Raw genomic sequence first — 14,291 nt, 5'->3', positions numbered from 1 at the left:
TCTCTCAGCAATATTTTGTAATTTTCAATGTCAGGTCTTTCACATCTTCTGTCAGGTTTATTCTTACGTATTTCATAATATTGATGCTATTATAAATATTATTTTAATTTCCAGTTATTTGTGTCAAGTTGTTTAATTATAATTGCTATTATTTGAATTATATAATGCTTCCAGTAATTATAGAAATACTATTAATTTCTCTATGTTGATCTTATGTCCCAAGGAATTTACTAAAATTACTTACTAGTTTAGTAGCTTTTTACAACATTCCACTGGATTTTCTACACAGACGATAGTGATGTCTGTGAATAAAGAGCATTTTATTCCTTTCTTTACAATCTGGATACCTTTTATTTCTTTTTCTTGTCTGATTTCATTGTCTAGAAGCTCCAGTAAAATGTTGATTAAAAGTGATGAGAGACAAAGTGATGAGGAATAAGACATCTTTGTCTTATTCCTAATCATAGGGTGTGATGGCTGGTTTTATGTGTCAACTTGGTTGGGCTATGGTATCCAGTTATTCAATCAAAGACTAATATAGGTATTGCTGTGGAGGTATTTTATAGATGTAGTTAACATCTGCAAGTAGTTGACTTTAAGTAAAGGAGATTATCTTGGATAATATGAGTGAGACTAATGCAATCCAAGTTGAAAGGTCTTAAAGAGAAAAACTGAAGTTTCCTAAACAAAGAAGAAATTCAGCTTCTGCTTAAGAGTTTCCAGTCTGCTGGCCTGCCCTACTCAAACTTGCCAGCCCCCACAATCACACAAGCCAATTCCTTGAAATAAATCCCTGTAGATATATATCTACTATATATCCATCTGATGAGCTGAGACTTCCTGATAAGGAATAAATGCTGGATTTAGTCAAAGCTTTTACTGCATGTATTAAAATAATCAGATGGTTTTCTTTTCAAATTTATCATATGGTGAATTATAGTGATTGATTTCCAGTGTCAAACCAGTCTCACATGGTGATCATGATGTGATATATTAATACATTGTTGGATTCAATTTACTAAAATTTTGTTTAGAATTTTTGCATTTAAGTTTATGAAAGAGATTGGTCTGTAGTGTTCCTTTCTTATAGTGTCTTTGTTTGGGTTGGTATGAGAGTAATGCTGGTCTCAGAGTTGGGAAGCATTATATCTTTTATAATATTCTTGAAGAATTTTTATAGCATTGGTATTATTTATTATTTAATACAGAATTCACTGTTGAAGCCAATCAAGCCTGAAGTTTTCCTTGAGGGAAGGTTTTTAGCTACAAATTCAATTACTTTAGTAAGTATAGGGATAAACAGATTATTTAATTCTTCTTAAGTGAACTTTGATAGTTAATATTCTTCAAGGAATGTATTCACTTCATTTAAGCTGTGACATTTATTGGCAAAAAATTCTTCATATTATTACCTTACTATCCTTTTGCTATCTGTAGATTCTGTAGTGATGTCACCTCTCTCATTCCTGACATTGGTAGTTTCTGGTTTCTCTCTTTTATGTGGATCAGTCTGGCTAGAGATTTTTCAGTCTTACTGATCCTCTCAAGTGACAAATATTTGTTTTATTAATTGTCTCAATATTTTTTCTGTTTTTATTCATTTCTGCTCTGAGCTTCCTCATTTCCTTTATTCTCATTATTATGGGTTTCATTTGCTCTTTCTTTTCTAGTTTCTTGGGTGGAATGTGAAGCCATTGATTTAAGACCTTTCTTTTTTCTAATGTAAGTACTAATTATTATGGTTTTTTTGGTTAATTTGTGTTTGTTAATTTGTGTTGTGAATTGTTATAGTTTTACAGTATTGTTTTTATGTGCTTCGGGTGGGATATAGTAGAGTTGGCTTTTACTGGTCCATAAAAGCTAATTCTGTCTCTTCTCAATTCTGTGTTCAGTAATGTCTCATTGGTAGCTTGAAATTGATCCATGCTGGGAGTATTTACACCACACAAATTGGTAAACACTGCATATTGGGGCTTTTTGTTGTTTTTTGTTTGTGTTTTTCTTACAAGTCAGTTTACCAGCACACCATTGGGGTTAGTTCTTCTTCATAAATGTTTTCTTACATTATTGTTTACTATTCACTTGTATCATACCATAAACTTTATGATATTTTTATTTAAGATTTTTAGCATTGTATTCAAGCTAAATTTAATTTGGAAAGAATTCACATCTTCCATGACATTCAATCTCCTCATTCTGATAAAATATTCATAACTATTGACATACCTCCTCGAAAATTGTTGATAGTTTTCTTCATAAGGGTCACCTAAATTTTATGGACTACACTAGAAATAGTATTCTAGACTGAGATTGTGATAAAGTTGCAAAATGATTGACTCAAAAAGAAATGAGAATGAGAAAAAATATATGAGGACGTTCCTTAGAAAGTTGGGTTCCATGCTCATCTTGTTCCGACAACACTGACTCATCTAAATTCAAAGGAGCAAATGAGAAGCAATGTCTGGGATGCTCATTCTCAAAAAACTGAACCAAGAGATAGAAAAAGGGTCTTATGAGGTAAAAGCAAAAGATCTTGATGCTTTGTCCTGAAGAGGAGAAGGCTAATGTATAATCTGATAAAAAATACAGAAAGTGTTCTAAAAATATGCTAAGGAGTTTATCCAAGAAAGAGCACTTGCTGGGAACAATGAAGAAGAAATTCATGCAATAGTTAGAGTTGAATGGATGAACTTTTCAGGTTCTGCTAATTCTGATGAGCTAGGAGTTCAATTTTCTTTGATTACGGTGAATAAACAAGAAGAAGCTAACTGACGTCGAAGTAAAAGATTCAGTTCAGTGTAGGGAGAATTCCAACTCTCTTAATGCAAAAGTAAATGGAGAACCAACAAAAACAAGCAACAAAACACTGCAAAGGTGGTTAAAGGAGGCTGGGTGCTCTCCAACTCTCTAGGCTGTTTAGCAGTTCTCTTGAATAGCTCAGAACAGTGGGAGCAAACTGCAAGATGATGGTCTCCATTTGGCAACAGACATATTTTATTCATCTGTCAAGGTAGCATTTGAAAGCAAAATGACACCTGTATGTCTTAGGTGCCCCGGGAAGGGGTACATTCTCCCATTTGCCATCCACCTGCTTTCTACTGTTTAAAATATTTTGGCTACAAGGTCTGCTGTAGTCATTTCAGTCATTTCACCTGGCTGACTCTGGGAGCAGACACATTTGAAGCCTCTGGCTTAAGCATTCAGTGCTCTGAATTTTACGTACTAAATCCCAACTTCAGTCTTAAAATTATAAAATTCTAAACAAGGATTTTAAACTGAAAGTTATTACCACATCTTGGATTTTTAGTCTTTTTATTGATACTTGCTAACATGGATTCACGCTCATAACAAGGATTCAAAAGGATCATTTAGCAGTAGGTAATGTTTTCTGGCCTCAGTTGAAAGTGGTAACATTTCCACCTTCAGAGATGAGTTTGCTACGCCATTATCTCGGTTGGTTATGCTATTAAGTATTGAATGATGAGGCCCATGCACCAATAGTGAGTAAACATTAATTTACTTATTCTTAAAATATATTTCTTTAAAAACCCCGAATAAATAAAGCAAAAAGATATTTAAAAATACATTTCCAGATAATAAAATAATCTTTGTTTTCTACATATGGAGAAGTCTGGAGCCATTTTGACCATCACATTAAGAAATGGATAAATCAGAGTTCTAAAAGTTCAACTGTTTTGAAGGCAGAAAATAGACTTCTAAAAATCTATCCTGATCATTTAGTAAATCACAATCACTGAACTTCTGACCATGGTTTCTGATCTTTTGCATCCAAGAGTAATGTAAATGAAAAGAAAAATAGCACAGAACTGAGAACAGCGACTCCCCAGAGGCCTGCATCTGAGGTTCAATCTACTTGGCAGGTTTCTTGTCTCTCTTGCCCTTATATTCTTAGCTTCAACTTGGAATGAGAAAGTAAGGAGAGAAGAGGCCTCATGAAGAGCAAATGTCACACCCTCAACATGGCTTTAATATTTACTATATTGGAAACAATATAAACTGAGGTTAAAGAAACTGTTTTATTTTCTTTAGATGGAACAGCAGAATTCCACACACAGTGTTTTGAAATCCAGAGCCTCCTAAATAAGAGTTTAAAGTTATTTCTTAGTACCCGTTTAAGGAGTTTTGGACAGGGTCATATTTTGAACATATGTATAAGACAGCATTCCATAATTGATTTATTAACATATGAGGTCATGTTTATGATTTCTTTCTGAAATATTTAAAAGCAAACTATAACTGTATAATCCTATAAAATCTATTCATCACAAACCTGCTTCAAAAGTTCATAAAAAGCACAAAAAGAGCCAGCATATTGTATTTAGTTACGGTTGAAGTTTGTACTCCAAAGGATAAATGAATACGATTTGTATTTGCTATGGATCGGGCTGTGTTTTATTCACATTGTATTACATCTCAGGAGAGAGTTTGCTAAATAAGGCCAAATGGCAGAGATTCAGAAATCCAGAAAAATGCAAACATCACATTTTTTTTCACGGTGGACAGGACAGGAATGATTAAGAAATCCTTTAGAAACGATTACATTTTCAAATGTTTTCAAAAGGCCGCAGAATTCCTAAAAGCTAAATCTCTTCCCATCCCATTCATCTTTAACTACCCTGTCATTGCATGTGATCTTTAAAAATATAATGTGCATACTTTGCTCTGCTAAACCCTTTTAATTTAGGTTTCATGCATCCTTTGTATTCAGATACATTACTTGTCATCCCCTGCTGATCCTTATAGTTACCAAAGAAAACTAAGACCCTATGTTAGCTCAAAGATAGGGCAGGACATTTCTCCAAAACAAATGTGTGTTAATAGCATACTTCTTTTACTGAGGGTCCCTGGAAGAGGTGACATATTGAATCGAAGTTACTCTAAGCTGTAAACATTATTAGATCTCTTTCTGAGAAAAGTTTTCTACTGGAGGAGATGGCAAAGATCTGGCACTTCTAAAAGCCTTTAGGAGGAGAAGGAGAAAATTTGTAGAGAATGGGGTAAAATATCAAGAAAGGAGAGGCTTGGGGTATCAAAAACAATCAGCCCATTTCACAGATTTCCTGAGATAACTTAGGAAAGTAAAGGAAGGTGAAGGAAGTGACTTTATCTGAGCACAACTAAATGCAGGGATAGTGCTATTCCACAGCTGGTCCTGTTTAATACAATTGTAATCTTCAGAGGCTATTGTTTTATTGTGCTGATATGAAAGCATAATTTTTAAGTGAATAAAATCATGGCACTTGTGCAAATATACACTTGTTAAAGGTTTTATTTAACTCATTAGTTAGTGAGAGAACGAGTCAGATGTAACAGATAGAGGAACAGTCCTTTGAACAGGTACACAAAAAACAATCAAGAATGCTGAAATACATTTGCTAATGGACATAAAACTGGTCAATATCCACATGGTAATAACCAATTGCACTTCTACCAGGGTAAAGATCATTTGTATCTGTATGGACAAGAATCATTGGCATAATTATTAGTTTCCTGCAATTTACAGAGCTGTAAAATAGCTCAAACATCACAAAAGGTATAGAACCCTAAAGAATCAGATAACCTCGCTAGAGGAATTGTTCAGACCAGGTTTCTCAATCTCATTTTAGTCAAGATAATATTTTTTTTGGCAGTGGAAGGCGGTCCTGTGTATTATAAGGTGCTTCTCACCATCCCCACCTTCTATCCACGGATTCTAGGAGAAATCCAAAATGTGACAACCAAAAATGTCTACAGAAATTGCCAAATGTCCCCTAGAAGGAAAATCATCCAGAGTTCAGACATGGGTTTAAATAATGCTCAGTATTCCATTGAAAGGACACAAATAAACTCTGCCCATTTCCAGTCTTCTACAGTTTTTCCAGGCAGAATGAGATTCAGAAAAGTTAAGTACCTTGACCAAGATTCCAGAGGTGGTGGAATGGACTTCAAAACTATTTCCAACTCCAGAGAGTATTTATTTTTCATTCCGTAGTTCTGAAAATAGGAATTGATGACATGTAGCTCCTTATATGAAATGTTCTCTTAGTACTTATAATGTAAATAATTGTGAATCTTCTTGCTCTTGCCTTTAGAACCATTTCTGCTTGGTGTCACCATTAAGAGAAACACAAATCTAACTCTAAAGGTCTAGAAAACTAATATCTTCACTGAAGTCTCTTGAAGAAGGGAGGAAATTATAATTTTAAATTACAGTTTTAAAGCAAAACTTTAAAAACCCATTGTAGGCATCTCCCTGCTGAAAGTAGACCCACTTACCTTTGTAGCTGCTCCCCTAATATCTCTTTGGACTCCCTGAAACTCCAGCTTGCTTCTCTCACATGCCCTAGTCCCATGTTCCACAGAGAAGCTATGCCCTTACATAAATCAATCTGGTCTCTATTTTTCAATTCACCTTTCCATTCCTTATTCCAAGGAATAAAAAAGGGTAAAGCTATAGATCTTTACATTTTTTAATTTTTTTATCCTAATGCAAAAGTAAAAAATTCTCATTTTTAAATGAGAAGTCAGATAACATATCTGAATATCTCTCTACCGAAAGAATCTAGACACAGTGACACTCCAGGAGCAATAAGCCCTCCTAGCACCCAGGTCTTGGTCTCTAAGTACCAAGTCCCTAAGTAGCAAGATCTCCACTGAAGGAAACCAGGACTCTTTAGAGAAATGTATTGGGGTGGAAAAGGAACAGGATGAACCTAAAAGTGCTCAAAAAATAATGGGAACATGTAAAAACAAAAAATACAGGAGCCAGCTAAAAAAGTTTCTGCTGCCAAATTTGGGACAAATGGAGCAGCAGAAAGAATAATGACAGTTACGAACCACAGCACAAAGAATCCATGAGTCTATAGTGATGCTCAGAACAAAATGAAAACCAAAAACCTTGGGGTGCTAGGAGAGGGGGAAGGGAAAGATTTTCTTTACCAAAGAATGCCAATTAATAATGTAGAAGGAATAACAGAGTGATACGATAGTACCTGCAGTGTGTCTGCGTGATTCCAATTTAGAGAATTCCTCAATTAGCTATACGTATATATTTACAAGTCTCTCTCTCTCAACCACCTATGAATCTGTGTACATTTGGATTTCATATAAGAATTCTTAGACTCCCCAGCTGAAATAAAATTTAAAATTACTATTATACAACTTAGTTTTTGTATCTCCTTTATATATTCGCCTAGATTTCATTGTCTAGGTATAATTTTTTTTTTTTTTTTTTTTTTTTTTACCGAGTCTTGTTCTGTCGCCAGGCTGGAGTGCAGTGGCGTGATCTCGGCTCACTGCAACCTCCGCCTCCCGGGTTTAAGCGATTCCCCTGCCTCAGCCTCCCAAGTAGCTGGGATTACAGGCATGCACCACCAGGTATTTAGTAGAGAACGGAGTTTCACCATGTTGGCCAAGATGGTCTAGATCTCTGACCTCGTGATCCGCCCGCCTTGGCTTCCCAAAGTGCTGGGATTACAAGTGTGAACCATGGTGCCCAGTCTAAAATTTTTAATTGTTAAATTGTTGCCAACCTTTAGCATATTGTGTTGAAATGAATATTGCTATCTATAACTCCCTGTGTATATTTCTGTTTCCTCCAGATAAATGCTGAGAAGTGGAATGGCTGACTCAACGGACAGAAACAGTTTCAGAACTTTTGGTATAGATTTTCCAGAAAATCCATGTACCAGTATTTTCCTCCAGCAATGGGCTTGCATGACTGTGATTTATGAATACTAACAGTCATGCTAATTTCCATTTTCCAGGCCCTTGCACTATGCCCTGCAGTTTATTGACATCCCTCATATAGTCCTCCCAGCAACATCCTGCAAGGTTGGCAATATTTTTCCATACAAACAAGGGAACTGAAGCTCTGAATTTCAGTTACCCAGAGTCAGAAAGTAGGAATAAGGCATGCTGGAATTTGAACTTATTTTACAGATCTCTAGAGCCTATGTTCTTTCCACTTGGCCAAGCTACTTTCCACAATGTGCTGAAAATAGGGTCGCATTTCTTGTAATTTGATGTCTCACCATGCTTAAATTTTACAAATTGCAACCTGCCCTTTACTCAGAAGAGGGCACAACCTGCTCTCTCATCCTATTTTCTTTCTTTTTCTTTATTTTTTGAGATAGAGTCTCACTATGTCACCAGGCTGGAGTGCAGTGGCACTATCTCACCTGACTGCAAACTCCGCCTCCGGGGTTCAAGCAATTTTCCTGCCTGTCTCCTGAGTAACTGGGACTACAGGCACGTGCCACCATGCACGGTCAATTTTTAGTAGAGATGGGGTTTCATCATGTTGGCCAGGATGGTCTCAATCTCTTGATCTCGTGATCCACCTGCCTCGTCTCCCAAAGTGCTGGGATTACAGGTGTAAGCCACCACCCCCAGCCTCTCCTCCTGTTTTCTTCAATACCTGGATTGGATCCCATTCCTTAGAAGGCTGGCTAAGCCTAACACTGCCTCTCTGCCCTGACGTGTCATTCAGGAGTGTGTGAACAGGATATACATACACACACACACCCCCCCCCCCCCGATACATCCAAGTCTAATTCAAAATCATATGATTATTTCTCTCCATTCTACCTTTGTTTTCCCTTTTTATCCACAGTGAGGACCTTGGTCCCCAAACACATCGGATTATTTACTTACATTCTCAGTCCTACAATACAATATTTTAGAATAATATTAATACTCCTTTCAAACAGCAAGCCTATTGAGTCAAGTAGAATTCCTTGCAATTCTTTTATGTCCTTAGCCTATATCCCATTAAGGGCCCACAGTCAGAGGAATATGCTCAAAGCTTACCTAGATTGATTCCTTTTATTTTCCTTCTGTGTGGTTATGTTAACAATTTCATACACAAATGAATTTGTTTCCAATTGTATTAACATTTAGAGTCCTCCCCATCCTTTCTGATTTAATTTTAAGTTTGAAAAACATAAACATGATTTAAAAGTCAAAACTATGTACTGATAGAAATCTTACTTCCTCTCTTTCCCTTCCATTATGTTTCCACCCACCTCTTGTAATTAGCCAATTGGATTTACTTCTTGCTCATGCTTCCTGCATTTCTTTTGGGGAAAAAGATCTTATTTCTCTTTCTGTCTTACACATAAATAGCACTATACATATCTCTCTCTATATATATATCACTATATATATATCACTATATATATATATATATTTTATCTTGCTGTTTTTTAAACTTAAAAATATATCCTGAAATTATCTATCAGTTTGTAGAAACCTTCCTTCTTCTTTAATTTTTTTAACATCTGCATACTGCTGCCCTGGGTGGCTATATCATTGTTTATTGAACCATTCCCCTATGCTTTGGCAATAAGACTATTTCCTATAATTTGCTATTATAAATCACAACTTGGAATAATTTTCTGCATAATTTTTTATATTCCTAGAAGTATATCTTCAGAGTAAATTCCTACAAGTTGGATTTCTGGGCCAGTAGGTAAATGCATATGTAGTTAGACATTGACGACTAGTAATGTATAAGAGTGTCAGTTTCCTCAAAGCTTCGTAAGAGTATGTTGTCAAATGTTTTAACATTTTGCCTATCAGATTCATAAGAAATTGTATCTCTGTGCAATTAACTGACATTTTCTTATAGTAAGTGAAATTAAATATCTTTTAATATATAAGGGTCATTTGTATATATACTTATATACATCGTGTATATGTATATGCACTGATATTTTGTGTGTGTGAATTCTCTATCTCTTTTGCCCATTTTCCTGTCAGGTTTTTTTTTTCTCTTATAGTTTTTGAGTTTTTAAAAAAATATAAGGGATATTAACTCTTTCTCTGTGATATATGTTGCAACTCTTTTATTCCAGTTTAACAATTGTGTTTTTACTTATACTCTTTTTTGACAATTTTTTAAAAATTCAATGTTTTCTTTATTACATCTGGATTTTGAGTCATAGTTGAAAAACTTCTCCCCATATCCAACTTATATAATGAAATTCACCTGTGTTTTATTCCACTACATGAATGGTTTTATGTTTTACATTTAAATTTCTCACCCATTTGGAGTTTATTTTTGTGTATGGTGTGAGGGAAAAGAAGATTTTAAATTAATTTTGAGCTGGCTGGTTGCCTGGCTTGTGATTTCTTTTAGGAGTTTCATATAAGACATGAAACACAAGTGGCATGAGGACAGCGGGTGTTAAGGTGGCAGCACGGAGAATTCTAAAGCACGGGAGGCATTGTCTTGCTGAAGGGGTGAACTGGTCCAGAGCATCACTGTTCAGAAGTCTCTGTCTTCATCAGCTCTGGCAAGGGACATGTGAGTCTAGCCAAGGACAGGTAGAGTTTCTGCAGGTGTTTGGAAAGATGGGCCAGGAGAACCAAGTAGCAGAGACAAGCAGTAGAAATCCTTCCCTCTAGCAAGGGGGTAAAAGGCAGCGACAGAAAGTCAGGGCAGGAGGAAACACTGGGCTGGTCCTGAATGACTTCAGAGGAGAGAGAATTTCCTCAGCTGAGCTCAGACAGCCAAGAAAGAGGACCATTCATGGGAGCAGGGCCCGGTTCCTGCAAAGGGCCAAAGTGGTAAAGATTTAAGTCAGGCAGGACATGAAGAGTGTCATGGAGTGATTATAAAACCCAACAGGAAGAAGATGAGCCGGGGCCATGGTGCGCCCCCGCTGAGATAGCTGATGTTAGTCTGAGCTCTATGCTCTGGATCCAAAGTTTGGATTTCACCCAGTATATAAAGAGATCTGCGTTCTCCAAACTTGGGGGTTGGAAAAGAGAAAACTCAGCCATCTGAGGGAGTTTTATGGATAAGCCCCATGAGCATTCAAAAATGCATCGAACAGAACAAAACACAACTTACAAGGATTTAGAGAGATTTCTGACGCAGACCATGAAATCTGTCTCACAGAAACATCCATGAGTCGGGGCATTGCTCTAAAAAAGAAAGGACTAATTCTGCTAAGTGAATTATTGCTGACTACGAGACCAAAGGAAAGTTAGTGTTTAATTTTAGTTCACATAATTGCTGCCACTTCGCCCGTTCTCTCCTGCCCTCTTTGTGGTTGGTTCCCCTAACACCAGGAAGCAGGGATATTTAAAAGGACATAAACGGCTGGTGGCCCAACTGGGATTCAGAAGGATCCCTGATCCTATAATCACATTTCCTATATTCACATTTTAAAAGTTGAAGGCAATATATTCTGATTGCAGATGCAGAGCCCCTGAGACGGAGATCTGACTGTATTCACTGAAAAAACTGGACCCACCAATTTTTTTGACCTGGAAGTGGACCTGCCCAGTTCAAAGCCATGTTTTCAAGGGTCACCTGTATTTTTCACATTGAAATGATGTCCATCAATGCCAGGAGTTATTGTAATAGGTTTAGTTTAATTTATGATAATGTGTTGCTAGCCCCATGAGATACTGAGATAGTTTCTTACTGTGTCTTTCCCCCACAGGTATTCATTACCAATAGTCATCCCTCAGTGTCTATGGGGAATTGGTTCCAGGACTCCCCTGCAGATACCAAAATCCACATGTGTCCAAGTTCCTGATGTGAAATGGTGTAGTGTTTGCATATCACCTATGCACATAGGTTAAGTATACTTAAAGTATGCTCCTATATACTTTAAATCATCTCTAGATAACTTATAATACCTAATACAGCATCAATGCCATGTAAATAGTTTTATACTGTGTTGTTTAGAGAATCATGAAAGAAAAAAGTCTGTACATGACACCATCTTTTTTAAAAAATATTTTTAATCTGTGGTTGGTTGAATCCACTGACACGGAACCCACAGATATGGAGGGTTAACTGTATAATTAACGTGGTCCTCTGCTGGGATAAAAATGCATGTTATTCTTAATAAATGTAACAAAAATCAGTCTTGCTATCTAACCCCAAATTGGCAACCATAAGACATAGTGCTCTTTTCAATCAGCATAGTGCTCTTTTCAATCAACTCTCCACTAACAGCTCCAGCTCCGTTTTGAACGCACTGCTCTGCGTTGCCCATCAAATGCAGGACTGGGATAACATGTTTATGGAACTGTTAAGGGATATTCCTCTATGTCCTTTATGCTTGATTCCAGTGGTTCCCAACATTTTTGGCACCAGGGACCAGTTTTGTGGAAGACAGTTTTTCCACGGACAGGAGTGGGGTGGGGGATGGTTTGGGGATGAAACTGTTGCACCTCAGACCAGGCATTAGATTCTTGTAAGGAGCATACAACCACAACCTAGATCCCTCAGATATGCATTTCACAATAGGGTTCCAGCTCCTATGGGAATGGAATGCCGTGGCTGATGTGACGGGAGGCGGAGCTCAGGTAGTAATGCTCCCTGACCTGCTGCTCACCTCTTGCTGTGTGGCCTGGTTCTTAAAGGCCAAGAACTAGTATGGGTCTGAGGCTAAGGGGTTGGGACCCCTGCTCTATCTTGATGGCAAGTCAGAGCCCTGGGCTATAATGTAGATGTGCTTTTGCTAAACAGTCCTCCCAATCAACAACTTGTCTACATTTTAAATGATTGAAATTAGAAGCGTTACTATAAATAATATGTCTGGGTTGTGCATAGAACTGCTTTTTGATGAAACTCATTACCCTATTAAGTGTTATTTGATGCAGATGTGTACTATACACTCTGTTTAAGACTGAGTACCACCATCCCATTACTGGGTATATACCCAAAGGATTATAAATCATGCTGCTATAAAGACACAGGCACACGTATGTTTATTGCGGCACTATTCACATTAGCAAAGACTTGGAATCAACCCAAATGTCCCTCAGTGACAGTCTGGATTAAGAAAATGTGGCACATATACACCATGGAATACTATGCAGCCATAAAAAAGGATGAGTTTGTGTCCTTTGTAGGGACATGGATGCAGCTGGAAACCATCATTCTCAGCAAACTATCGCAAGAACAGAAAACCAAACACCGCATGTTCTCACTCATAGGTGGGAACTGAACAATGAGATCACTTGGACTCGGGAAGGGGAACATCACACACCGGGGCCTATCATGGGGTGGGGGAGGGATTGCATTGGGGGTTATACCTGATGTAAATGACGAATTGATGGGTGCTGACGAGTTGATGGGTGCAGCACACCAACATGGCACATGTATACATATGTAACAAACCTGCACGTTATGCACATGTACCCTAGAACTTAAAGTATAAAAAAAAAAAAAAAGACTGAGTACCAACAAGTTTTTTTTACCAGACAATGAGAGATACGTGTCTTGCTAAATTTTCCTTCTTACCTTGGCTATCAGGAAGCTCAGAACTAGATTTAGCATTCAACTAATATATGTATTTCATTACTATCTCTAGTATAATTATTTCATCTTCTACATTTCTGATCTTGTTCAACCTTATTTTAGCTGTCTTGTTTACAGATTGCTGTAACTCAAAAACACTGAGATAAAGAAGTGTCATGGATATGCTTAGGCAGAGATTTCAGCCAGGTTGCTCCAGAAAATGGATGCTTTTTAGAACAATAAACCAGAGACAACTGGCTTCTCGAAGACTATCTCAAGCTAACCAAACTCATAAGTGACCAATAATGCTAATATAGATAATCATCTTGATAGTAATAGCTAACATTTATTGAATTTGTATTTTGTGAAATACACCTGCAAGCAGCCAAGTGTATGTTTCCTAGAACAATCGAGTTCCTCAGTCTTTTGGAGATTGTCCCAGGTTAACCCAATTTAGAAGAGACCAGCATTGAGTGCTAAAAAAAATCATAATAAGTGTCACCCACTTTGAGAAATATGCCTAGCAGCGAGCAGGCAAGACAATCGGTACAGAATAGTGGTTGGAAGCATAGGATTTGGACTTGGGTCTGAGTTCAAAACCCAGTTCTGTTACTTACTCAATGCGTGACTTTGGATAAGTTACTTCACTGTTTGTACCTGCCTCCTCAGGTGTAAAATGAAGACAATTAGATTACCCACTTCTCAGGATTGTGGGGACACAATGGTTACAAGTAATTCAACACAGGGCTGAACACAGAGGAGGGGCCTAACATGGCAGTCATGCCAATGAGTATACATGGAGGTGATGAGAGCAGCTCTAAGAAAAACACCTGTGTGAAGCCAGGTCCCAAGTTGCGATCAACAGGGTAATCCATGAGCCAGGATGGATGCAAAACCAAGGGAGGTAAAATATCTTCACAAAGTGTCCTCAGCTCTCCGAGCTTGAGAAACCTCCCCATTCCTGGCGAGGAATGGGGAGCTTCAGGCCAGTGAAAGAATGGAGCCTCCTAGAAACAAGTAATAT

General features: G+C 37.3%; 1 protein-coding gene across 6 annotated transcripts in view; it reads right to left on the bottom strand.

Annotated features, from left to right (window-relative positions):
* The window catches only part of LOC126962694 (protein CASC2-like), a 162,396-nt gene that overhangs the window by 30,316 nt on the left and 117,789 nt on the right, over positions 1–14,291 (bottom strand). For 2 of the 6 annotated variants that reach the window (XR_007728768.1, XR_007728769.1), the window contains one exon: positions 5,912–5,994. The exons of the other annotated variants lie outside the window; for them this stretch is intronic. The gene's annotated coding sequence lies outside the window, so the exon portion shown is untranslated. The remainder of the gene's footprint in view (positions 1–5,911; positions 5,995–14,291) is intronic. 6 annotated transcript variants of the gene reach the window in all.

The sequence above is a fragment of the Macaca thibetana genome, chromosome 9, assembly GCF_024542745.1.
Source record: "Macaca thibetana thibetana isolate TM-01 chromosome 9, ASM2454274v1, whole genome shotgun sequence".
Classification (NCBI taxonomy): domain Eukaryota; kingdom Metazoa; phylum Chordata; class Mammalia; order Primates; family Cercopithecidae; genus Macaca; species Macaca thibetana.
The sequence above is the reverse complement of the archived record's forward strand: the minus strand, read 5'-3'. Positions and strand labels throughout refer to the sequence as shown.